The sequence below is a fragment of the Sturnus vulgaris genome, chromosome 4, assembly GCF_052056855.1.
Source record: "Sturnus vulgaris isolate bStuVul1 chromosome 4, bStuVul1.hap1, whole genome shotgun sequence".
In the NCBI taxonomy this organism is placed as follows: Eukaryota; Metazoa; Chordata; class Aves; order Passeriformes; family Sturnidae; genus Sturnus; species Sturnus vulgaris.
Window position 1 is genome coordinate 41922267 of NC_142246.1, and position 27935 is coordinate 41950201.

The 27935-nt window shown below is 35.1% G+C and overlaps 3 long non-coding RNA genes across 5 annotated transcripts in view; 1 reads left to right on the forward strand and 2 right to left on the reverse strand.

The window, feature by feature from the left end:
• Positions 1 to 12114, reverse strand: part of LOC148223970 (uncharacterized) — an 82914-nt gene extending 70800 nt beyond the window's left edge. For all 3 annotated transcript variants that reach the window (XR_015803208.1, XR_015803209.1, XR_015803205.1), the window contains exon 1: positions 11935 to 12114. This is a non-coding gene — a long non-coding RNA (uncharacterized LOC148223970). The remainder of the gene's footprint in view (positions 1 to 11934) is intronic.
• Positions 1 to 27935, reverse strand: part of LOC148223969 (uncharacterized) — a 134416-nt gene that overhangs the window by 81437 nt on the left and 25044 nt on the right. The gene's annotated exons all lie outside the window — the stretch shown is intronic.
• LOC148223971 (uncharacterized) overlaps positions 17673 to 27935 on the forward strand; it is a 45581-nt gene continuing 35318 nt past the window's right edge. Inside the window, exon 1 of the long non-coding RNA XR_015803200.1 lies at positions 17673 to 18153. This is a non-coding gene — a long non-coding RNA (uncharacterized LOC148223971). The remainder of the gene's footprint in view (positions 18154 to 27935) is intronic.

Sequence of the window (27935 nt, forward strand, 5' to 3'; positions counted from 1 at the left end):
ACAATTGCAGTATTGCTAAGCGTTACATTTCTTTTTTTTAAAAAACAGTGTTCTGTAGCTGCTGCATTATTCTTACCAACAGGACTAGTTCTGCTAAATTTACCTAGAAAAAAACAGAGCAGGGATAAGTACTTGGCTGACAATCAGAAGACCTATGTTTCAGTTGTCAGTATGACAACCAGGTGGTGTTAGGCAAGGTCACTTGGATTTTTTTATTCTCTTCAAGTATTTAAACTGTCAGATGGTTATCTCCCTGAATAAGGAGTCAAATATATGAAATAGCCTAAAAATACAACCTAAAAATTCCATAATGATACAGATTATTATAAATTGCTTCAAATATTACAGATGTTGTAATGTAAACTTAAGACACTGCAGACATGTTTTTTTTTCTGAACAATTAAATCACTTACAAATATATTTTTACGTATAAATAAAACAAGATCTTTGAATATTATCCAAATTAAGTGATGAATAAGTGAGGTTTTCAACTGCTGCAGTGCCCACTTAAGCTAAATAAATTCTCTTTCTCTACCCCCTGAGAATCTTCTGAGGTTTTTTTCTCCTGACTTACATAGTTTCCCCATTTCTGTCTAGACAGTGTAAGGCACTATAGCTAAAGTTTTAGAAAGGGGAAGTCTCACCAGTGCTAAAAGTGGCACTCATTCCACAAACCCACTGTCTGTTAAATTGGCTCAGCAACCTCGTGAAATTTCACCTTAAAAGGACAATTAATCCTTTGACCCAATAAAGTTGAGCCTTTAATCCATACCATATCACTTCAGGAACTCAATGACATTGAACTGTTCAATGAACTGTGATCTTAGTCTTTCTTCATTATAACTCCTTTTCAGTTAATTTATAGTGAAATATTTGGACAGATTGTAACAATTATCTACCTTCTACTATCAGAAGCATTTCCTGCTTTCCTATGAATGATTCCTTATATTCATAGTTTTTTACACAGCAAATTTTACCTGTTTGCTAGCAAAAGTAGTCATTTCACTTTCTTTTTTTTAATATATTTTAATTGTAACAAAATTACTTGCTTTTATTTTTACGCTGGTTTTAGTTTCAATGCTGAGAATTAATTCTTGATTTAGTAAGCTATGTAAACTCAAGCTGAGTTTTAAACATCTGCACTCACAGATTTGGGGCGTTTTTGTTTAGCATTAACTTTCAAGCAGCAGCAAGTAAAAGGTAAATTTACTCCACAATAAAACTAGTGTATTCCTAGCAGTCTCAGAAACCAAAACATTTTAGTGGGACTAGAACAACAACACAAATGAACAGAAAAGGTGTCTTTACAGATACCTCTCTGAGTTATTCTTGAATACTGAAAAACAACAAGTAATTTAATGGTCCTGGTTCATATTGTTCTAGGAAGTACTGTAGCTAAATCTTTTGATATGAGATAAGCCAGACCTGTTAAGTGAATAACTACTGCCATCTACTTATCTTTTCTAATGTCACTTTGACACTTTTCATGTTATTGAGATCACACTAAGCTACACTGCACAGAAGACATTGATGGGGAATTTTTTTTTTCTTATATGATCTTGACATGAAATTTTTATAATATTATTACTCTTTTCTGTGGAGAGTGACAAGGCAGAGTGAGCAGTTCTAATAAACTCTACCACAGCAGCAATGTTTTTATACTATTAAGCATCTTGTTTCAGTGATTCGTTTTAAACCAGGTCTGTGTTTCTCACTTGAATAAATAACTAAGGGAAAGACACAAGATAGAAATGTATTAATAATTTTCTCAGTGAAGTAATCTTTGGAAAATTGAGAGGGTTTATGTGGTTCAGCATACTTATTAATGAATAATCATTAATTGAATCACCAGAAATTAGAGTGAGTAGTATTTTTAAAAAGTCATTTTTCCATTCCAAACTTTGCCTTTTAGGATGCTGTGGTATGGCCCTGTGTACTAGGGAGTGATTTAATTGTCTAGAGCTAATGATGGTGATGATAGGGTTGAGTATTTATAGACCAACAAGGCAGACATGCTGGTGGGAGTCTGTTATAGACAATTTATAACCTTTGGGAGAAGGGGCAGGCATATTATGAGGACTGCAAGTAACTTGTGAGGTTATGCAGGCAGAAAATTAGAACGGGCAAACCCCAACTAGGACTTAATAGTTACTCCCATAAAAGACAATAAAAATATTTCTATAAATATAATAGCAACAAAAGGAGAGCTAAGGAGAATCTCCATCCTTTATTGGATGCAAGGGGAAACACAGTGACAAAGATAAGATACTTAATGCTTTCTTTACCTCAGTTTTAATAGTAATACCAATTGCTCTCTAGATACCCCTGTTTTCTAGCTACTTGTGCTGGAAATGTTTTGACTTTCCCATAGCTTCAAAAAAAGCATGATGCAGAAGGATTGAGAAATTTAGACAAAGTGGCCAAAACAGAAGAAAACATGACAGTGATAAGTCAGTACCTACCAAAGTAAAATGGTGATTAAATCATGTAACCAAGGCAAACCACATGTGAGGTTTTGGGATGGAAGAAAGAAGCTGTAATATTCAGTGTATTGTGTCACATTGCCTGAGTCAAAATAATGAAATGTAGAAATGCTGAAACTATTAGAATAGAGTGTCTGAGAGAAAACTCTTTCTCTAGCTGTAAATACTTTATTCATTCTCTTCTTTACTCCAATTGCTCTGCTGTCTGATGTCTGAGATGTATCACGGCAGAAGAGAACTAGTTATGGGCAAGGTCATTTGAAGACCAGGCACAAAAACAAGCACAAGGGGAATGAGATTTCTGATGAACCACACAATCTAGAACTAGTAAGAAGGCTGACTAGCTCTGCTCTGTTTACTAAAAAAGGTGTTCCAGCAGAACCCTTCCCAAAGCAGCAAACACTTAATGACCTAGACATGCATATTACTCTGCTTGCAGTGACATCTGCTGTTTTATTATTCATTGCTTCAACTGTGTTATCATAAGTTGTTTATGGACTATTAGGCAGGACAAAACTGGGTAAGAGAAGTACTATTACCTAGGTTAGCTGGGTTTATGAGAAGGCAACAATATGTTTTAGAGATTATATGCATGTTCAGATCTTAGTGTGCTGTTCTGAATTCTCACAGAAAAACAAACATAGAGAAATCTCTTTATAGGTTTCAGAAGCAGGGGAGAAGTCAATAACTAGGAAATGACATCTGAAGTGGCACATTCTCCAGACCTGCAGTATCTGCTGTACCGACTCTGAAGTGTATTCTAAAATCAAGTGATGCTGCCTTCCTGTGCAATCTGTGAATAATGTGTGGCACACAGTGAATCTATTTATATACAAAGACCTTGTGGAGGAGAGAGAATTGTTAGTACTGAAGTACCTCAATATATGTATTGCTGAAAACATACAGTATGCAATAGCAACAAAACTGGGAGGTATCTCTAAATAAAATAGTGGACTTGATGTCTAATAAATTTGATTTGGAAAGGTATTATGTTCTTTTATTCTGTTACTATTTTGAATTACAGTGTATATATTGTCATAAATGGGCATTTCAAAAGTACACTTTCAGTAGATTATCTTTCATTAAACTCACTGTAAAAACCTTAACACTTTTTGTGGCAGTAGTAGTACAACAACAGCTCTGAGATAAATCCTATTTTCTGAACCACTCTCTCTTTTATTCCTTTTGTTAATATTGCTTCTTTGTTTTCTCTTGGCTTATATTGAAGCACTAACTGATGAAATATATTATTTGTAAGCCTCACAGTTAATTTATCAAAGAAAATTATCCAGGAATCATAGCAGATCGGAATTAAAGCACTTGTTTTGTCCTTAACTGTGCCTGAAGACAGAAATCAAATTGACACATATACAAGCAATCACTTCTTGAAGGTTTCCAAAGTGGAAAATCCAAACATCATAGGCAATTTATTTCAGTTCTTTATTATCTTCACGCTTAGCAAATTTCCAATAAAATGTGGTAGAATACTTCTTTGCTGAAATCTGAACTGTACAATTCTTTCCTGATCTTTCCTCATTATGGTGAACAGTTCCCTTAAATTTCGCTGCTGCCTTTTATGTATTTGAAAACAAGTGTTCCCTGAAAGTATTTTTTCTCTTCTCTTTATGTTAGATAAGCCCAGTTAATTAGTTCTCCATCTGAGGAAGAAATCTAATATTTTTTCTCATATTTCACTGAAATGTTTTCTCTTTTTAAGGTGTAGTCTATTTTTGTAGTATATTCTCTATCTGTGGTCAGGTTGGATAGAGGTTATATGTCCCATCATATGAAATTCACCCGATTTCTAATTTTGTGGAATTGATTCTAAAATACTGTGCATACAATAAGTCTACCCATGCTCAGAGTAATCCTACACATTCTCAGTAACTGAATGGCACTGATGAAACTATAAAGATCCTTTCTCTTACATCAAAACTGAGATATCACATGGTTCAGTAAGAAATTCCAGTTACAGTGGGTTACATTTCAATATATTGATGATTTTCATCTTGATCCGCAGTTTACAGGTACAGTTCTGATTCTCATAGTAATTAGAAGTACAAATACTAGCAGTCTGACATCTATATTTAAGGAGCTACAAATAATTCTAGTTGTCCTACTATTAAATATATACAAAACAGAAATAGAAGGGAATATGAAGCTCAGCAGGCTCCTCTTCTGTTACTATGGAAACTGCAGTGGTCCTCAAAATAGGCAAGGTATTTCAACCTCCAGTCAGATAATATTTAAAATTTTGTTTGGTGTCTACTAGCTGGATAATGGAAACTCAACCCTCAAACAAAATTAAGTTCATATGTGTTCTAAAGTAAATGCAGAATAAATTTGCACACATAACAATGACCATTTCTTAAAAGGGAAAAAATAATTGGTATCTGAACGGTGAGGCTTTAAAATTTAACTTATTGGTTTAAATTAGTTGGAGAAAAGAGATTTTATTTCACCACTAACTCGTCATTTTGTAATTTCTCCCTGATATATTTTTCAAGTTTATATCAATCTATTTTAGAAAAGGAATTTTTTAGATTTAGTCATTAAAATAACCAATCTCTAGGAGATCACCATGAATTTGAGGCAAAATCTTGTAGAAATACCAGGTTGGTATTCTGAAGCTGAAATGCAAGTGTCCTCTGTCTTTGGATTGATCAAACTTCAAATTTCCTTCCACTATGGTAGAGGGATTCAGATTCAATATCATTTGATATAACTCTAAACCATATAATCAACTTATCAAAAATACTTACTAGATGATACATAAACTTCTTAAAAACTTCTAAAAAATACAGCATTCAATTAGAACCATAGTTAATGAACTACACATTTAAGGATTAAAAACATACTTCTTTTAGTTCTTGATTGCTAACAGAAAAACAATTTATGAAATTCCTTTCCAAAATTAAGAGCTCGTTTTACCCTTCCTTTAGGAAGGATAATTTACATCCTGAGCAAGATGAAGATTTGATGTATTCTGGTTAATTTTTTTATAAAATGAAAGGTGATGAATATGCTAATGACTCTAGTGGCAAGCAAGCAATATGTGATTGCTCAGTCATGATATATGAAGAAAAGAATAAAGATTGATAAATATAAACCAAATACACTCCTAATCATTGATAAAATATTTAAGATCTCCACATTCATTCATAACATCAAGAGCTAATTTAAATGCTTTGAGTTTATTTTCTTTTCTTTTTTTGTACCAGTCCTGCAATTAGAGCATAGTATGTGCACTACTCTTATATGGCACATCTCTTTCAAGTTCTACAAATATTCAGCAGCAAAAAAAGATCACAAAAACTATATTCTCACTGCTTTCTCGTCTTTATTACAGGCAAATTGAAAGCCAGAAACACTTTTTGTAATGCCTTCTAAAGGGCTCTGTTTGATCAAATCTGCTCCTTGTCTCTCAGTGGCAAAAGTACCTCCCACTTCAGTAAAGACAGCACGAGGCCAATCTTGCGCTCTTGGGCAAATTTCTTTCTGTCATACCAAGCAAACTGGATGTAAGCAGCATGCAGATAGAATACTGCTCAGTTTTATATAGGAAAAGGTCCTGTGTTTTTCTCGTGTATGGGATGAGCTCAATGCCTTAAACAGACACCATATTCATTAGTACTTTTTGCAGATAGAAAGAAATAAAAGAAAAAATTCATTTTAAAAGATCATATAGGGAATTTTGTCCAAGGTTGGAAATTTGCATATTTGCAGTTTTATGTTTGATCCACCTAGGATAAAATAAAATTGGTAGTTGTTAAAAATTCAGCCAAAAATATGCTCTAATTTACTGAAGCTATCCAAATCTGTGGACACAATTCTCAAACCAATTCTGATACTGTAAGCTCAGATATTTTGTCTCACAATATACTTGTTAGGTAGTCACATACTAAAATACAAATCTCACTCTGGACTACATAACCTTTTGATTTATTTTAGACATAGAAGAGAGAGTTTTGTTTGGCTTGGACTGTTCATGCTATCTTTTAGCCACTGGCCTGAGACTTTACCTTTACAGCCAACTTTGATTGAAATTCCATACAGACACCACTAGTGAGAAACAGCAAGTGGAGGAAAAAAGCTGATCAGAAAGAAGCTTTAAGAAATATTGAAACATTTCAAGGAAAACTGTTTTTCTAGAAATGACACCACAGATGTGAGGACACTACAAAAAATCAAGGCTGTTAATTGACAAACATGGTTTTTGCCTTTCGGAGAGATGCTGTTTTGTTTACTATATAATTTCATAGCCCTAGGAAAAATCAGAGTGAAAAAATGTTGCCAAAGATTCTAATTAAATATTGTCAAGCCTAAGACAGAATTTTTTAAAAGCTATCTCAGGACACAGCTAGCAAAATGCAGAACATAAACCAGGGAATCAGAATTTGATAAGCTGAAGAATGTCAAAGACAAAAAAATAATACAATAAAAATCAACAAAAAACTCCAATAAAAATCAGCCAGATGTAGAACTTAAGCGAACAAATGCGGATATTTACACTTACATTATATCACACATTTAATATTCAACATTTTAAAGTAAACTTACAATAGCAAAAAGGCATTTATATGTGCTTATTATGGTGCTAAAGAAATTATTTGGATTGCTGAAAGTATTTAGTCCTCAATCCTCATATTTATAAGTAACCTATGTATGCTTTGAGTTTATAAAGTATGTTCTAGTGTGCTTTTTTCCTAAAGTAATGCATAATTGAGCAGGAAGGAAATAAGCATTATGTAAACCAGCTAATATAACAGCTAAAGATTATAACTTATGGGCAAGAAAAGGTTTGTTTTGATAAATTTTCAAAAGGGAGTAGAAGAAGCAGGAATATGTGAGCCTTCAAATTCCAGTTGCTATAGCAACTGGTGATATTTTTAGCCATCATAACAACTTTAACAATTGTACAGAATATCAGTGCTGCTCTCTCCAAATATCAGTGCTGATCTTTCCCTGTTTTTCCAAACAGAAGCCCATATGTTGCTGCAGCACAGAAATTCTAAAGAGCGTTTGCACATACAAAATAATTTGCATGACATTTTGCCAGCTTTTCCTCCCCTTGCAGAGAAAAATGAAAAAAAGAGGCCAGAATAATTTGGCCTTTTAATACAATTATAGAAAAATTTGTATTATGTCTTAAAACTTTATGGAATTCATTCCTTTTTGAAACAGTTAGAGGTTTTTTCCTCCTTCTTTAGGTATTGGTAGTCACAATTTTTCCAATTCTATGTCCGTTTAGGACACATATGCCTCATTCCCTATAGTTTCCTCCCTATTATACAGCTCACAATAATTTTCTAAGTCCAAATTTCTTTTACACAAAGGAGTCACATACTTAGAAGAATGCAATTCAAACCATAAACCAAAATTCCCCAATTATTTTCTTGGTATAGGTCGCAAGGGGGGACATTCTTCATTCTTAATGGAAAACCTTAGGAAAGACGAGATGTTTTTTAGATTTGTTCCAACTTCCTTCCTATTTCTAGTCCTTCCAATGGGCCTGATAATGGCTGAAATCCTGATTTCAAGCCCCTGCAGAGTAGAGCAAAACAGTTGCATATAGCAGTATTCTACTTCCATATATTTAAAATGTATGTTATGGCTTTTGATTAAGGGTACAATTTATTTGTCCTTAACCAGATGCACAAAGCCCAGGAGTCACAGCCATGACAGAGTAAGAGTAGAATTCAACCAGTCTTGATGCCAGCAATAAAAACCCCAGAAATGCACCATAATAATGTAGAAGATATAATTTCTTTCTTCCATAAATCCAAACTTAATCCCAAAGCAATCATCACGAGAAGAGTATGATTACATACCACCTAAACCTTAACCACAGTTTAATACAAAAGGAAACCGAAGCTAGGGTGCTGCTTTACCAGTTGCTTTTTCCTTTAAACATAAACACACAAGCAAAATAACGTCCTCTGAAACACAGCTAGGCTGCCCCAGCTAAATTCCAAGAACACAAAGGACAGAGCTGAAGGGTACCCAGGACCTGCAGGAGCTTGCAATAAGAACACTTGTTGTAGTGGAAATAACAAGAACCAACAGGTGTGTCTTGCCTAACTTTACGTTGGCTCTAATATTTCGGCAGATGATGACACAGAAAGCAAAGTGCATTATAAGACTTGCATATATTTTCTATGACTACAGAAAATTACAAGGTGAAACTCTGTATGAAATACAATTTCTTTTCAGTATGTGTTTTGTTTTTTAAGATCTAAAATGGTATTGACCGAAGAACCAATATATTATTTACATCAATGTTAAAAACGGCCATATATATTTATCTTCTAAAATAATCTGAATAGATCATAGACGCTTTTGTCCTCAATTAAAATGAACAATTAAACACTCTCAGGATGTCTATTAATAAAATTCCAGGACAAACCAAAGGCAACAATATATATATTGTTGATATATATATATATATCAACTATACTTTGAATGGCATCCATGTGCCCCCACAGTTCTCAATTATTTTTTTTTAAGCCTTCTTGGTAAGCAAAGTCCAGCCCAATTATGCAGATAATGCAGAACCCTCATCAAGGTTATGCATTAACCTGCTGTTTCATGTGTCATATTACTCTCAGAGACACTGTGAATAGGGATCTAGAGTCTTTAGTATCTAGCAGTTTATTTTTATACGGGTACATGGACTGCAACCCAGCCTGCAGACAGAAACTTTTTGCAATATCTTGTCAGCAGCCGAAGTGAATTCTCATCACCCACAACCAATAACCCATTATGCCTAAATTGTCTTGGTGTCATGGTGCTGCCAAGCATAGCAATCTGCTCTGTTGCAGAAACCCAGGAGTAGAACCCCACCAAAGGCAATCAGGTCATCCACATGTGCAAGATCCACCCCTTGACTGGGACTCCAGGCCCTTGGTTGGTCAAGTCCTTTTGCTGCAGGAGGTCACCAGGCTTGACATCTTTTAGCTTTAAGCAAAAGCAGCACTTAGCCATTCAAATGTTTGACAAATGTAGGTCTGCTATTACTTTTTGCTAACACTAAACTGCATTTCCTGAATTTTCACATAGATTAGATTGAACTATTTTAAAAAGCTATTTTTGCCACAAGAAAGTACAGCAAAAAGAGGCTATTGAGAAATCTATTCAAAGACCCAGTCAGCCAAACTAATCTGTGAAGCTCAGTGAACAATGTCATACAATATTTACTGAACATAAAATGAATTCACTTCATCCCTGGATAAATCTCCTCTGTTTAATTTTTTAAACAAAATGCTCATCAAGTTTTACCTTCAGGAAAAAATACCAAATGTTGAAGAACAGCTTAGGGTTTTTTTTGTTTTGCCTCCTGCACTGAGCACACTCCATCTCCTTCACAGTAAGTATTGTTTCTTGGATGAATTCTCACATTTGAAAGCAAATTCTAATCCAGACGAATCTACCTATATAAATAAGGCAGGTTTGGCATGAAGATACTTGCACATAGTGGCAAATTAGTGAGGGAAGATACCACGTCATCAAATATGGTTCAATAAGCCAAAAACCAATCTGACCTCAGATTTTATAGTAAGATACATGCAGGTACACTTATTTTCAACAAAATTATTAAAAAATATATCTGTTCACAAATTAAACAATAAACTAGTCTAATTTTAACAGTTTTGTTGTCAGAAAACAAGGAACAGTACAAAATTCTATAATTCTTTGTTCCTGAGTTATGGGGAGGTTGCTGACTTTTTGTCTTTTGTTAATAACCAAAGTCCTTTTGGAAGTCATCAGGTAATTACAGAGCAGGAGTCTCATATGTTTAGGTAAGAAGTCAGAACTACCCAGCATAATAAGGATGGCAAATAGTCAATATTTAATTTGCACAGTAAGTTGTTTGCAGTCACATTTATGTGAAGAAAGAAAATTCTTTCCCAAAAATATATATTTAGTAGATTTTAACTATGAGGGCGTCTGTGAAAGTAGTAATTCACATTTTTAAAGAAAAAATATTTCTCAACCCCAAATATATCACATTTTATATTTGTCAAAAGGTCTACCCAAATTACTTGGTTTTGTTTTGTTTTGTTTTGTTTTTTTAAGTAAGCTTTAAGTAGGCTTTCCTTTTTTTAAGTAGGACAACTGCTTTCACAGACCAGAAACCTTATTTTCCAGGTCTAGTTTGTGTCCAAATCATGTAACTTCAAAATTTAACTTAATGATTTTGTGACAGAGGACAAATAACAGCTCATGTCAACACTACCTTGAAAAATAAGTATTTTTAAAAATCCTCAAGTTGGGACTTGCATTCTAGCTTCACTTACTACTTCTATTTTGGGGGTTTCTTCTTTTCCATATGTTTGGAAACTGTATTTATACAAGATGTTCATAGCTTTAAACTTGCTAAATAGATGTTGATCACATAGAATCAAAGATGAAACATTACAATGATTTGCATGTGCTGTTAACTTGTATGAAGACACAATGAAATTGTCCCTAGTAAGTCTGCCCATGAATTGTGAGATCTGATGCTCCCAGTCAGAAGTATCTCCATTTTTTTTCCAGATAGTGTTGATCTACTTATTTAGGAAAAATATCAGCCATTCCAGGCAAACATAAACTGCATCTCTTCAAGGAAGCATAACCTTACAGCACACAACATTCTACTTTTATGTCTTATCTTTTTAGCTCAGTCATATTTAAAGATCTCTTCAAGACAGATTAGAAAAACAGAGCAGAAAGGATTTTAAACCCAAGATAACAATCATTAGCATTAAAAAGAGGAAAAATCTATAAATATAAACATTTCAAAACAAAACTCTATGAAATAACAAAACCTCTAATTTCCATAAATGCCTAACTTTTGGATTTTTTTAAGAAAATAAACAAAATTGCTATCTGTTATGGAAAAAAAATATTCACAGCTGATTGCCAAACTGACATTTATCAGAGCAGCATGAATCAAAGCAGCTTGCTTTGTCTTGCTTTCACTAAATTTTGGTTCAGAGTTGATTTTTCCCTTAGTTGTCATGGAAATATATACAGAACGAAATTAAAGCAGATAAAGCACTGCTGATAAAAAATTAAATTGCTCCTACTCAGGCTGTGCTGATTAATGCTTTCTGAGATACTTCAGAAACAGTGGTATTCATATATCACTTGATACTAATTTGAAAGTATATTTTATGATACTAAAGCTTTATACAGTCAATTGTCCAGCTACTATGGAAATGTTTATTAGTTTTCCCAGAATTCAATAAGGCATTTTTTCATTTTAGCATTCTTCAACATTTGTAATGACAGTAAAAGACAAAAAAGAGAGGAGGGGAAAAAAGAAACAGAAAAAAACTAGGAGGAAGAAAGAAGCACAAGCTCACTGTTTCGGTTTATAGATTTTAACATCTTTGTATTTTAATAATATTCCTTTCTCTACTACACCACTCTCTACAGAAGAATGACAGTAAAAGCTTGAACTCACCCCGTCTTTGGCAGTTCTAGGTGTATTTCAGTAGTGCCCACTGGTGGGATTACCTAACAGCTTTCATGCGGTATGATAAACTGGATGTTGGTAATTAAGGGAATATTGTGGAAAATGACACAGCTTGGAGCAGCTGCAGCCCGAAAAAAGGTAAAGGTGGCACAAGGATGTCATGACATGGGCTACATGGTGTGGGATAACAAGGGACTCAGTTGCTTCCAGATATGAACTGTCCCAGCTGAATGGCAACTTCAATCTCTTAATTCTAGCATATCACATCTGACACTCGTGAGGTGGATATTGTAATAGGAGATATGTCCTGAAAGGCACTGCCCAAGGACCTGCATAAGCAGATGGAAACAAGGCAACCCTTGTTTGCATCCCTAAAGATCAGCAGAGTCAGTAGGGCCAGGTCTCTTATTCAAATTCAGCACACAGGGTCTTGAAGCTGGGATTGATGGTTGATATTTTGGATGGCTCATTAGGCAGATGAACTGTATAACTTTACATTACCAGTGTGGCATTTCGCTGGTCAGCAGGCCCTGATTAGTAAACAGCACCCTAACAAGTTCCACTCCACCAGAGCACCTGAACTCTTGAAATCAGACAGTAAAGCAACTTCAACTGAAAATGTCAGATTCCAGAATTAAAGCAAATGCAATATTAATCAAACCCTAAATATCAACGTTCTAACTAAAGGTGGGGGTAGAAATAACTGTGTTCTTTTCAGGTTATTCAAAGCATTTGTACTGATTGCAGTATAATTTTTACATGCATAAAACTACATCCAATGTACTTAATTTTGAGCTACCTATTATATCAGGAAAAACAATCTATTCTCAATATAAAATTCCTGTCTTATTACTGAATATGTACATGTGAAAATTGATAGGAATTTGTTAAAATGATAATCTAATAAATCACATGTAATATAATTTAAAAATCACTAAATCAGCTTTGGATCAAAACCAAGTTTTCTTATTGTTTTCGAGTGAAACAGTGTCTGGAATTGAAACATGCAAGCCATGTCTGAAGGGTTATTATTAACTTTATATTCTTTTATCAAATAAAGAAAAAACCCAACATCCTGCTGGTTCCTGAAGACTGTAGATACAAGGTTCTCTCCAGGTGGATATTATCATGAAGGGAAATGAGTAGATAATGATGGAATTGGTAAGAGTCATAATTACAGGATGCTAATAATTGGCATTTTAATTATTTGTATTTAATTGAGAAGACAGTTGGAATTCAGGGTTACATAAGTACATCAGTGGCATAGATACTTTTAATTATACACTCATCATGCATCTTTCCATCATAGATTGTGCTCATAGATACCATCCAAAGCATTTCAGAGTGCAAGGAGGGTACAGCTGGAGACACTTGCAACTTACCACTAACAAGATGTCATCGCTGATCCAAAGTTTGGTTTATGCTCTTAACACTGGTTTTAAGATTCACAGAATCAGTTTGCTTGGAAAAGACCTCTGAGATCATGGAGTCCAACCTATGACTGAACACTACCATGTCAACTAGACCATGGCACTGAGTGCCACATCCAGTGTTTTGTTAAACACCCCCAGGAGCCATGACTCCACCACTTCCCTGGGCAGCCAATATCTAATCATCCTTTCCAAGAAGTTCTTCCTAATGTCCAACCTAAGCCCCTCTTGGTGCAGCTTTAGATTATGTCCACTTGTCCTGTTGCTGATTGCCTGGGAGAAGAGATTGACCTTCACCTGGCTACAGTTTCCCTTCAGGCAGTTGTAGGGAGTGATAATGTCACGCTGAGCCTCCTTTTCTCCAGGCTAAACAACTCCAGCTTCGTCAGCTCTTCCTCAAAGCGCTTGTGCTCCAGACCCTCTACCAGTTCCATTGCCCTTCTCTGGGGCAGCACCCAGAGATGCTTCTCACTCTGGCACCTCCTTGTCCTTCTTGGAATGAAAGGCCCAGAAGTGGACACAGCACTCAAGGTGCAGCCTCACCAGTGCTGAGTACAGAGGGGCAATCATGGCCCTGGTTGTGCTGGCCACACTATTGCTGATACAGGCCAGCATGCCATCAGCCTTCTTGGCCACCTGGTCACATGCTGAATCAAGTTCAGCTGGCTGTCAACAAGCACCCCTAGGTCCTCTTCCACTGGGCAACTTCCAGGCACCCTTACTCCTACCTGTAGTGCTGCATACCATTGTTGTGAAGAACATAAAAATTAAATACAAAATGCATATGTCTGCTAAAAAATTTTGATTAACTTTAGCTGACCATAAGAAAGGATTTTTGGAACTCCAACAGTGAAAAAGATTTACCTTTGTGCTACAGTACCTCTACATTAAAATATAGCCTGTATATATGATTAGTCAATTCTAGTTTCAATTTAATTGGCAAATGGAAAAAGTGTGACCATTTGTAATTTTACATCCTGATATTCCTCTCCAAAGAAAAATTTTTCTCTTAAATATTTAAAGATCAATATCAAATATTTCTTGTATACTAACTAAAAGTAAAGACAAGGGTGCTCTGCCCTGAGAAATGTCCAAAGACACTTTCAAGTTACTATTATTTGCTTATTAAATAGTGATTCAAGAATACAGCTAATTAATTACTTCAACTTCTTTTTAAGTTTGTTAAATGACAATTTTTAAAGTTGTGCAATCAATTTAATTTAAAATACTAAACTGAATTTTGAAAAAGGCTTTTTTTACCCTGTACTCTACACAAGCCAGAGTACAAATTTGCACTTGGCTTTTAAGACACTTCAAATCACTTTTGAACACATTCTGACAGATTTCTGTGCCAGATGGATGTGGATCAAGAATGTATAAACATATGGCAGGAATGGTAACCAATATGCTCCTAGAAGTGCATAATGATTCATTTCAAAATATACATCCCAGGGTTATTAATAGCCTCTCTTTGTAAGTTTCATATTTTTGAAAGGTTGAGATTTAGAATAGCATAGTTTATATAAGTTTTCTCCAGTGAAGTATCAGCCCAGCAGAGCCTAACAGCTAAGTGCCCAGAATGATTGCAATGCTTAGTTACAGGCTTTTAGGCAGTAAAAGGCAATGAAATCATCCTGCCTCAGCACATGTTCTGTCATCCTCAAGCAACTGACATGCTTTATTTCATTCACCCTGTTTCACTGTCAACCAGTGACGTCAATAAACAACTAGAAATAAAGGTCTTTGGTTTGCTTTAATTTGCATGTGTGTAAATAATGATGTATTTAATGTGAGTCAATAAATACACTGGCTAGACTAACAGTAAATGAAACCAGGAGACTGTGCCCTCATACTGCTCTTGGAATCCTTCAAATATAATATTAGACAGGGAGGTAAAGATCTTTTATCAGGTCTTTCTCTCAGCACTAGTGAGACCCTCTTTAGTGATTTTTCTTCTGTAGTTATAAGTACACATATTGGTTCTACAATCCCTTACTTCTGGAAAAAAGAGCAACAACCCAACCCCCTCAACAAAACAACAAACAAACAACAAGGAGCAAACAGGATAAGAGGGAAATGGTGCCAGTATGTTTTGGAAGCCAATTTTACATCCTCCATCTCCCTGGCTTCTTTGTGATGACTCGTCCAGCAGCAAGCGACAGATTTTTAAAAGGCATTTAGTACCTACAGATAATAATGTCATTAAGGGCAAGACTTCACAAAAACATTCTACTCAAGTGCACTAGTACATGATAAACTTGGCTTCTCAAACCTTATGCTACTTAAGGCCAGATTATCCAAACAAGCTCTTTGAGATGTAGCCATGCACTACACTTATTATTTGTCTTTCAATGTTCTCTGACATTGTAATGATTTATAACTAATTGTTTTGAAGTAAATAACTACATTTGTTTCTCAGAAATCCTGATTTAAAAATGAAAAATCAATATGACAACACATCTTGACATTTCCTTTTGTCGCTTCCCTCCCTATTCAGAGGCTCAACAAACCAACTCAGCTGGTCAGAATCTAATTTATCTTTAACGGAGAATGGGAAAAGTCTATTCATCCTCCTTGTATAAGTTTTTTCTCCAAAGTTCTCCTCTACTTGTCCATCCAAGCATTAGGAATTTCTCTCTTTATTTTACTTTTCTAATAGCCTATTTTTTTTTAGATTTAGTACTTACAGCTAGTCCTAGTAGAATGAACCATTTTAATTTGAAAGAATGCTCAAAATAAAGGCTATTTTCATTTTTCCATTTGATTTCTTCATGGTTTGTCCCTTCTTGGGCTCCTACTAGTGAATGTTTATGCCGCTGTTTAGTACCAAGCAGATAAAACTGAGGATATACGACAAAAATTCAAAACGGCATAGCTAAGTTGTGTCTCTGGAGTTTCAGCAGTACTTTGGTATCCAAACACCCATGTTCTCAACTTCAGTGGCTCTACTGCTGTGGCTACTCATGCCCTAACTGTTGGAGAGCTACAAATGCTGATAGGCTCACACATTACTCTCTGCTGCTGGATAGAGTATTTGCAGATGGAGATCTGATTAGCATATCCAAGCCCTCTTTAATCTAAAGAGTTCAGTACTAGCAGCTCTGAAGCAGGGTAAGCATTTTAGGCATCCGGGGAGATGAATGAGCTTTTGAAGAACAGGTGAAAATTCATGCTGCTGTAGTTTCACTAAATTTGAACAAAGCAATCAACACCTTCTAGAAATGGCACTGATTAACTCAGTACATCAATATCTGCAACTGGAGCTAGAAGCTTCCTAATGATCCTGGAGAAAAACCAAAAGAGATTAAAAATAAAATCTGATATACTCTTATTCATTCCATCCTCAAAATATGTTCTCATCCATTTTCATATACTCCTATTAATTTTCCATCCTCAAAAAAATCACTTCTCTCTGAAGTGCTAATGTGGTAAATCAGCATTTACCTATGCATTTCACCACTTGCATGCAAAATAGTGTAATTAGTCTGTTGAACTGCTCTGTCACAGTGCTGTCTCAGAAGTAAAATGAGCTGTGAAGGGCTGGAGAGCTAAATCTTTACTCTGCTGTACCACAGTACCCCAGAGATAGGTAGGTTTCCTCGCAGCACTGTACATTTGTAAACAGCAAATTTACATACTATTTTTTTTCCTACAGTGTTGCTGTAATTATAAAGTTGAGACTTTAATATTTCTTGGCTCCTACTACTTTTTCTTTTCTTCTTTTTTTTTTTTTTTTTTTTTTTTTTTTTAAGAAAAGGACATTTCAGGCTGCTATTTTGCAGGCTTTTTTGACACAAATTCCTACTTTGAAAAAGCAATTACCTCAGGGATAGATTTTTCAAATGACTGGAACATAACTAAGCCAAATATGGTTCTAACACGTTATGTTAAATGGTATCCTTCTGTCTCTGGATATTAATAATGTTTATGGGGAAACCATCTTCAGCTGTTGTAACTATCTAGCTATAAAAACTATGTGGAAACCTGAGTATATTTTGGTTTGTTACTTATTTCCTACCAAGTGACTACGAATGCAATTAACATTTTAAAGTTTTTATTTCAAACTACAAAGTACATAAGTAAGGCTAAATAGCTGAAGTTTATTTTCATTATTATGACAGAAACAGCAAGTTTCTGAATGTACTGAGTTACGTTTCACCCAAAGTTAATTATAGGTTACTCAGAATTTTTCTAATTTACTAAATTTACAATATCCTGTGTGAGATGTTACACAGTGATTCACATCATTATGAAAATACACCACGGAATTTAAATAAGAATTCTGAATCCAAAGTAAAGCATGGAAATGAGACACAGGAAAATCTAATTATTTCATTGTATTTGTATAAATCATTCTGCTGTAAATTGTTGGCCTTTTTGTTTTTATGTATTTTTTAATTTTGCCACTATATGTTGTACCCACTTTATATGTACAAGGAAGCACGGGCTTGTGTGGACATGAACAGACTTGTCATTACTGTTACCTGCTTGTTAAGAGTGTAACCTGACAACATGTTCAAGTCTTTCCAGACCTGGTGGGGGCTTGTAGCTACTGCTACTTGAATGGTAGCCAACGTGTTTGGGCTTGCCCGGGCTTATACCCCAGCACAGTAGGCACAACACGGCCCCAGCAAAAACTGCCAATAAAAGGGGCAGTGACCTGGGGTAGGACGGACGTGTTTGGCGGAGCACAGACGCCCCGAGTCCCCAGCGCTGCTTGCCCGTTCCTTATCAATGAATGAATAAATTGCCTTATTGATTGACCTACCCTGTTGTGGTGAGTAACATTACAACATCCTGTATGTGCTACAGATGTTCCTTTTGAATTCGCAAGTTAAATCTTAAGCATTTAGATATTTATGCTAATAGCTCACATGACTTGAGAAAGCAGGATAGTTTATTCATGCAATTACTACTACATTAAGCAGGATTTGCATGCACAGGGAAGTGTTACTTAGCCCAATGGAAAAGATGTAAAGAAATGTAAATATTTTCAAATAGAATTTGGCAAAAGTTGGCCATTATTTGATAATTCAACCTGTGAAAAAGATACTTGAGGTCATGTAATTTTTCCATGTCATGAAATTTGCCACTACTTGTCAAGCTTTAGTTTGACAATGCGTAATGTTGTATTTGCTCTAGGCAAAAACCATATTCCACAGCTTAATACTACCAGTCTTCACTATTTTACAACCATGACTGAAATGAATAAAAAGTACTAAAACAACAAATTTCACAAGTAATATAGGATAGAATGGTTAAAGTGTCATCTTGTACATCTTTTCCTGAAATGCGTGTTAATGTTGATTCTAACTCATGCTGGGAAATAGAAAACTGGGCCAGTAAGAAGGACTGTAGACATAAATGTAATAACTCAGTTTTTTAGAAAAATGATTTTTTTTTTCACTCATTGGCTGTAAGCTCAGGGTGCTCTTAAAACTAGAGAAGTTTCTCAGAGAGAGTATTAGCCTGTAATCCTTTTCAATCTTTCATTTATGTAACCAGTCCTTCTGAGTCAGAAGCCCAGACCTTAAGCCCCATATAACTATTTATTTTCGTCATAGAAAAAAAAGTTATAGAAAAATCTTTTTCAACTTCTGCAAAAGGATACACTGAATTTCAATGTATGTGTATATATTTAATATCTAGAACTATATAATTTACACATTGTGTCCAAGTGTGTTAGTGCCATATAAAGTCAAAGTATAGTATTTTCTGAAGATATATTAAAACAGAGTTAAATTAAATATAATATTTACAAACCATGAATAACTAAACTGAAATACATTCAAAAACTGTTTAAATTAGCATAGGAAAAATGGGTCCTCTCATGACTCAACATTTACTGATTTGATATACCTATAGGCATAACACTAATAGTACAGTACCTAGGATTAAAATCATAAATACATTTTCTTGTACATCAGCCTGCCAACTCATGCAACAGTAGTGTAAACAGACCCAAATTATATACCAGAATTTGCAACACTTCTGTCCATGCTGGAGACCCAAAACCAAGGGAGGAAGTAGAGCTCTACTTTTCAGCAGGCCTGAAAAATAGACTCTGATTTCTATCAGGAGACCATCTGGTAATAGCCATCTTTTCATTACATAAGAATTGTGGCATTTTTTTCCATTTTCTCTATTTACTTAATTATCTTCCTGCAGAAACAAAATGCAAATACCAACGTATTACTTCCAAATAAACAACAGAGAAAATGTTATTGCATATTTTCTGCCTAAATTTCAGGGCACTTAAATTACCGTTGACTTTCAAATCATAGTGATAATTTGCCTATCTATAGTTTTGTAACTACTAAACTATTATTTAAAAATGCAAAATTACATATATGATTAAATGGACAATCTCCATGTAACCTATGAGCTTTTTTCTCTTTTTGCTTGTGCCAGCAGTATTACCAGTGGTCTTCAGCATGCAGCACATGTTCCTCTTCTATTGTGCGTGGTTATTTTTCAAGTAGGTTCTCAAAGCAGATGTTCAAATATTCTGTAATGTTCCCACAGAGACTTCAGGTTGAATTGCTGCCCTCCATTTGATCCCTTTAAGGGAAAACGCTGCTTCACACATATCAATTGGCAGATAAAGACATTTGGATGACCTCCTCTTCCCTCAATCAATACTTAATTTTTTAAAAAAATATTCCATTGTTTTTGAAACTGGAGAAAACAACAACAAATGAACAGTTAGATTGGCTATTGTCAGAGAAAGTTGCTAGAAAAGTGATAAATCTATACTGTGGGGAAGAATTGAACATTATTTCTGTAGTGAAATGGCTTGGGGTGGGAAAACAGCAATTTGTCATGATCAACAGTAGACTAGTACTAGGCAGTAGTCAAAAAAGCAGGATAAATTCTAGGAATTACTATGAATGAAAAATGGAAAAAAATAAACATTACACCACAATAAAAAAAATCCATCTTGTACCTCTTGAATATCCTCTCCTATTCCCACGAAGGACACAAACTGCAAAAAGCCAAGCAAAGATAAGTAACGCTTTCCATCTGAACAACTAAGTAGCCCAGGATTGTTCAATTTGAGTAAAGAGGAATTTGAAGCCTACAAAACATAAATTGCATCGACATAGTGGAGAGCTGATTAGATTATTCACTGCCTCTATCTATTACATGTCCATGAGCACTGGGCACTATCAAGTAAAACTGAGAGATACAGGCTTGGAACAAACAAGAGGCTGGGATTCACTGCACACTGCTACACTGAATTGTGTAACTCCTAGCCAGAAGATATCGTGGATGCAGAGAGTTTTGTGGATTCAGAGGAAGAGTGTGCAAAGTGAACGTTTAAATGTTACTAAATAGGAACCATATCGACACTAAATACCTAAGTATCTAAATGATAACAGGAAATCCTGTTAGCCAAAGTCTAACAGTCAGAGAACAAGAGAATACCTTAAGGAAGTTTTATATCCTCTTATACTGTTTTTTATTCTTCTTCAGGCATCAGTATATGCACACCTTATAGTCAGGATATCATGCTATGTAGACTCATAGTCTGAACCACTAAGCTATTTTCATGTTCTGAAATTTTACAAAAGACAAGGCTGAGATTTGACAAAATTTATATTTGAAAAAATTCTCCCTTCAGGGTGGAATTAAATTCTTAATTGGATAGATAGAGAGAAAAACATCAAAGTAGAAAAGCATACATTCTAGAGTCTAGGGCAGTCAGGCTTAATCTCTGCTAGTTTGTCATTTGTAGGGTGAGCAGCAACTTGAAAAACAGCTGTTCTGTATATTTAAACATTCATTTTGCCACAGAGAGCGTCTCTAGAGCTCAGAAGATTCCTTCAACAGCTTTAACTAGCTAGATATTCAAGTCTGTATTTTGTTGATCAGAATAGAGAAAACTGAACAATTACAGGCAGAGATCAAGCAAAGCTGCTGCCAGTAGTGTGATGGTGAGATCATTCACACAGCAATGAGAATACCCGGACACTTAGACGCTGACTTCACCTGCACTTTAGTGGGGTGTGAATAATGCAACAGCCGGCCAAACAAGTTTGTATGATGCTGCATATGAACTCTGATGCTGGGCTAAGACAGGAACATTAGCAGAAGCTCAGCACTGCCCCGCTGCTGGATTTAAGCTGGTTTGTTTTTGAGCAGTCCGGAGGAAGTGGAAAACCTGTAAGGAGCTACTCTCTATTTTTCGCATTCTGGATTTATTTCCAGACAATAGGCTGTTTACAGACCTATTTATCTCCTAATGTGAAAAATTCTGACAGATCTTGGGTTATTTCAGTTAAGATCTGGGCTCTCTTTTGAAATCTTGGGGGCTGGTTCCTGTTTTAAAAGCTTTGCCTTATTGATAGCTGTTAGTGTGCCACACCTAAATCTATTTTTATGGACTGTAATACTGACAAAAATGATCTCACCTCTGTTTCTGACTTATCAAAATATACAAAATTCAACAGCAGGGAAAAGGAAAAAATCGACAAACATATACAGATGGCTATTCTCTATGTAACATTTTACCTCTCTTGACTGCACATGTAGGATGCTCGTTGAATACATGCAAACAGATTTGCTACCATTGGCAGCTCTGAAAGGCAACCTTTTAAAAAGACAAATTGATGAACTAACAGTTGGGTTTTCTTTCTTTTTTTAAATATATGTAAAAAATTTACATAATTGTCATGAAATATTTGGTTATAACATTGTAACAGATAACTATTGCTAACTTAACAAACAGGTTCACACATTTGCTTGCACTATGCGATTATGTTATATATTAGAGCTTATTTTGGAAGATCTTTGTTCTAAGTTCTTTTGAGGTCTGTGTTACTGTCAAGAGCCAAGAGAGCTCTGACAGCTGTTGCCAGCTCTATGTGGTTTGTTTAAAACAATAAGGGAGTTGCCTAGCAACATCACATCACACATTTGGTACCCTACAGTATCTCACATTCCTAACTACTCTGCACATCCTCGCAACTTAAAGGGATACTGTCAAGTTAATAACCTTACATGAAAAGTGGACTTACTTCTCCTTCACCCATAATTAGATATATGAAGTGAGGGAAAGAAAATTGCCATTAATAAAATATGATTTGCACTTTCTTTGCAGCAACATTTGATATTTTATCTCAAATCAGCAATATCTGTAATCATTTACAGCCACATTATTTGGCTTAAAAATAGTTTAGTAAAAAGCAAAGTTTTTATAAAGAATTTTACCTTACTAACATAGATCTTACAAAATTAATGTTTTTTCTCTGTATACATACAATTCCTATCACACTCATTATATGCACCACCAAACTCTTTATAAAATACAGATTTACTGTCAAAAAATTAATTGTTTATTTTTTTCTGTTAGGTAGGATTTCTAATAAAGGTTGTTAGAAAGACCTGTGGGGCTTCAGACCTCATGCAAAGTCACAGAAAGTTAAGGGTCCTTTGCTTATATGAACTGCAGCCCTAGTTTGGGAGAAGTTCTCCAACTGACCTAATATACCTTTTATATAAACATTTCTGCAACAGTCATAAGGAAAGGTATTAAGAAAAAAAAAGAAAACCCAAGAAGTAAGAATATCATTAGGAGAAGTGAGGAAGTCAAACTGTTCAATAGAGAGGAGAAACGAGATACTGTAGATAAAGGAAAAATATTAAACAATGAGAAAAAAATGGAACATAAATCATCATCAATACCATCTTTAGCTTTTTTTTTTTAGTATATTCTTCTATATCTTTGGTTGCTTTGTTTGTTTGTTTTTAAATGCTACAAAAGCACCAGAGAAACAAAGAATACACAGCATAGCTTTCAAAGACAATAAGCGTATTCTCAGATATTTTCTTCTCTTTTTTCCATCCACAACTACAGAGTAAAAGGTCTTAATGCATTAAATTTTCATTTTTATCTAGTGGAGAATTCAAATAGATGTATTAGAAATGTAAAATAATTCAAAGTAATATGCAAATTTTTGCTATCCTCAGGCATCTGGAGAGTTGCCAGCACAATATTCCATGCTACTGTTCAAAATTTACAGAGATTCACTAAAAGTGAACAGAACAATTGTAAAGTAGATACAAGAGTACACATACAGAGTTACACATTTGAGAAGTTGGGATTAAATTAACTTTATATTTCAACATGTAATGACATTTGGGGAATATTTGTTTCCAGTGGTTCAAAGTCTTTTGGGGAATTTTTAAAACATTACGAGCTTCTGCAAAGAGTATAAAGCTCCCTAAATGTAACCATGGCACTATTAGAATGCTGCTCTGAAAAGTTTTGGCACATCTCGCTTTCTTGCAGTCCCACTGTAAAACGGTGATTCTCTGGTTTGGAACTAGCTGTGATTCATAAACAACTGCTCCTGCAACACCAGATTCTCCATTTAAAGTCCAAAGGTCTTATCTGAATTAATGAGCACAAGCGTGTTTCTGGTCTATCGTTCTAACTCCTTGGTTAAATAACAATGCCAATAGCTGGAGGTTTTTTGTTTATGTTTATATGATGAAGCAGCATTTGGGACTGAGGAATTATATCACGCTATATCCAATCAGGTCAGTAAAATGAAGCCAGGTGGCAGAAAATGAGGCCGTGACTGAAGCTTCTAAAGTGCTACATCATATAAAAGTGTCATGGATGTTCAGCAAGTGCATAAATATCATTGAAGATGGCAACATTTGCTAGTTCAGAGGACATAGAAAAAATTAATATGGGCATATTTAGCTATGTATCAAAGCTAATTGCCCACCATCTGAAGAATAGAATTATGTAAGGAAAGGAAACGGTTAAAACCAATGCAAAATTAAAGACTGTTTCTGAAAGAAGGTAAACAAATGACAACAAAAAGCAGTATGAATGACAAGTGGGTTGATGTCACATACAGGAAAATTCAAAGATAAATCATAAGATTAGACAGCTGTAGAGTAAGAAAATACTAGCAGTTTTTCCTAGTCAATGCATTTTGTAGACCATAACTCTACACCTATTACTGATGTTTTATTCAACCTCCTCAAACTTTAGCAATTATAAAATCTACCACCTCTTGTGGTTTTTTGTATCCCACACCTCCATTTGTCAGTTTCTCTTAAATATTTTTTTCCTTTAACTGAAGAAATTATGTGAGCATCTGAATAAAGGATGGCAGGCAAATAAGTTTAGAAATGCACATACTTAATTTGACCTTGGGAAGCTAACTCTTCCCAAAAAAACTCCCTGAGATTCTGTAAACTCCCCACCAGTGGCTGCTTAGGCATAGAAGTGTCTGAACTTTGTAGATTATCTTGTTTTTCACTTCAAAACTTCCCTGAGCCTATTATTATACTTCTAAGAGCATCCCAAGCTGACACAACATTGGGTGGGATGAATAGCTCCAGGACTACCTTCTATACATATCCAATCAATTAGTATTTATTTTACTCAAAACACCATTGCTCACTTATCAAGTTGAGCCTGTCAAGAAAGATTCTCTCTCAAAAGAGATTCTGCATCTTGGTAGGCACATTTCTATGCAGTACCTCACTCTAAAAGTTCAGTTACCAATTTGATTTGGGGATTGGTTCATTTCTATAAGGTGTGTAAAACAGAAAATGGCAGTTTGGATTTTTTTTCAATCAAAACACCTGCAGAATTAGCACATTTCTTTTTTTTCCAAAATAAGTAAAAAATCATGTTCCATTTTCTGAAAGAAAGTTTATGGTAGCTGCCTTAACTACAGGGAGTCGTTTTTCTCCACCTCTGAATAAGGATTTAACATGGATTTTTTTCTTATGTGTTTCCTTTTGGTTAGCTCTAAATGTGAGAAAGAAAACTTAAAATTGCTTGTTGCTTTGGCTGCTCTGAATACCACAAGATTTCACTTAGTCTTCCATAGGCCACGCAGGAACCTTTGTTCCACACAGTATTCATAATACTCATACGCAGTACCAAGGCTTTAACGACTCAACTTCTCAGTATTAGAACAGAGCATTATCATGTTTGATTAAGCCAAATGATTGTCACTATAGATGCATGTGCTAACTGTGCTACATATAATAATCTGCTTTTGGTTGGTTGATTTGGTTTGGTTGATTTGGATTGATTTGATAAACCAAATTTATGACTGTGAGAAGTAAAATTTAAGTATAGAGAATAGGCTTACACTGGTTCTATAATCACTGAATAGCTTGGGACAATTGCATTTACTACAATAACTAATTTTCCCTTTGGAATAGACTGGTGTGGAGCCATTAAGCAACTAGTAAACAAGAGTTTAATATTATGTCCCCAGTTCTGGCACCTAAATCAAGCCATAAATTTCAATAATTTATGCTTGGCAGATGTGCATTTCTTTCCTTAAATTGCCTTTGAAATATTGGAAACTTCAGAAAATAGCCAAAATTATTTCTTAGGTTGGAAAGAGTAAAACAATCCAGCAGAACCATAAATGGAGTCGAAAGCAATAAATAAGAAGAAAAGAACATTGACTTTGGTTACTTCTGCAGTGAAATAGGTGGTAGCATCAATGAATTCCTCAAAACATAGAGAAGATATAGTGTATAGATAGAGAAGGTAAAGTGTTTTGATTTACACATGTACAAGTAAGTTAACATACACTGAGAAACTCCCCCTTTCTTATTATATATTTTCACATATTTTGAAAACAGAAAACTGGTGGCATATTTGGATTAATATATTTACCTTCAAATGCTACTCAATACATCATAGGACAGGAATTTTCAACAACATTAAATTTCCCAAAGTTGGTGGCACAGCTAACTTCAGCAGAAGCATAATAACACCAACACTTGGTATTTACAATGAAAAAAAAATGAAAAAGTCACAGAGGCACTGCAGCAGAATCCAAAATCTTATATCAGCTAATTAGTTGTTTTGTACAGCCTATAGGAACATTTTGAATATTGGGCAATATTTTGAATATTGCCTCATTGTACGAGGCACAAAACTTCTTTCACCTTGTTTCAGGAACCAAAATAAAACAGGGAAAAACTCAAACCCCACTTTTTTCCAAGCATCTTTCTTATAAGGTCACAATAGGATGACAGTACTGTCACCATTTTCCACTGAAATCCAAAAACTGTCCCATCTTTTCCAAACTAAAATAAAGAGCATGACCCTAATCTAGCATGTAACTCTTTTTTTAATGAAAGTAGAAGTATTTCTGTAAATTCCTAATTATTAAACCCACTTTACTGTCCAACCACTCAGGATCCACTCTGGCAGTCACTCTTGCACCCACCTGAGCTGACATCGAGGCCACTTCACTGCTACACACCCTACATCTACAGTCAGACCACATTTCCTTACAGCGTCAGCCCCAGATATCCTACAGTATAGTCCCAGACATCCCAATTCCTAAAATAATTTAACCTTGGTTCAATGACTAAATGGCAAGATAGCAGCTTGAGCTGGTGCCTCAGATGAGGGACCTGAACGAAGGAACTCTTGGGTTTTATACCCTCACAGTCTGAGTGTGCCAAATTCTGGGGGTCCCCAACTCCTGTTGTGTCTCTGAGTGTCCAGTCACCCAGTGGGGCCACAGGTCTCTGTGCCATTTGTTCAAAGGGTCAGTGCTAGGTCACAGCCTCTTGTCTTGGGTTGTCTTTGCCCAGGGCTCAACCTGCAGTTGGTAATGCAGCTGGACCCTGAGCTACCTGCACTACAGGGATTCCTCAATATAACTTTCTTACCATCTCTCTCAACAGTTGAATCAAGTGACAGCAACACTAACTGGTTTTGATTAGACCATATATCTATGCATTTTTACTTAAGAAAGAAGTAATTAAACTTTCTTTTTCTTTTCCTCCCTCCCCAGTCAGACTATATGTTTGATTAAGGCAAGATGAATACACAAAGATTAAGTCCCTGCTTAGCAAGAATTTTTCATTATTTGTATTTTGGATCAAATACAATAAGGACTTGAATAAGCAAATCTTCGACCAGATAGCAGGCCACTATCTACCTTCCCCTTTTCAAAATAAAAAACCACATCTAGACAGTATATTTTTAAAAAACAATGCATTCTAGCAAACCTGTATTTACCTGAAAATATGCATCTGAGTCTCTGATAAATCTATCTCCAATATTAAAAACCTAATCTTTTTCTTCTTCATAAAGGCAGCAAACATGCTAATAATATAATTCTGATAGTCATCATTTCTTTCAGTCTTTCAGTCAAGACCAAGTTAAGATTGTTTCCATCTATTTTTTTTTGTCTGTAGTGCACCTAAGGGTAAAATATGTACAGTAAGATATCTGATTTGCCCTCACTGGCTGATACTGAATTCATAACAGTCCAACTGCTTTAGTGCATATTTCAATATTATCTGTCTACTATTGTCTCACTTTAAACATAAAACAGCTAAATGTAAAATAGCTACCCTTTGAGAATGATTTAATTTCAAGAAAAACAATTACTTCTTGAAGTCAAATATTAAAAAGTGCATCTAGATGATCTTCAGTGGTCCCATTCAACCTCAATAATTGTATGATTGCATAATTTTTGTTCCCCAAATTATTTTTCTCCAACAGACATCCTCACAACTATGCAGATCAGGTATTTACTGTAGAAC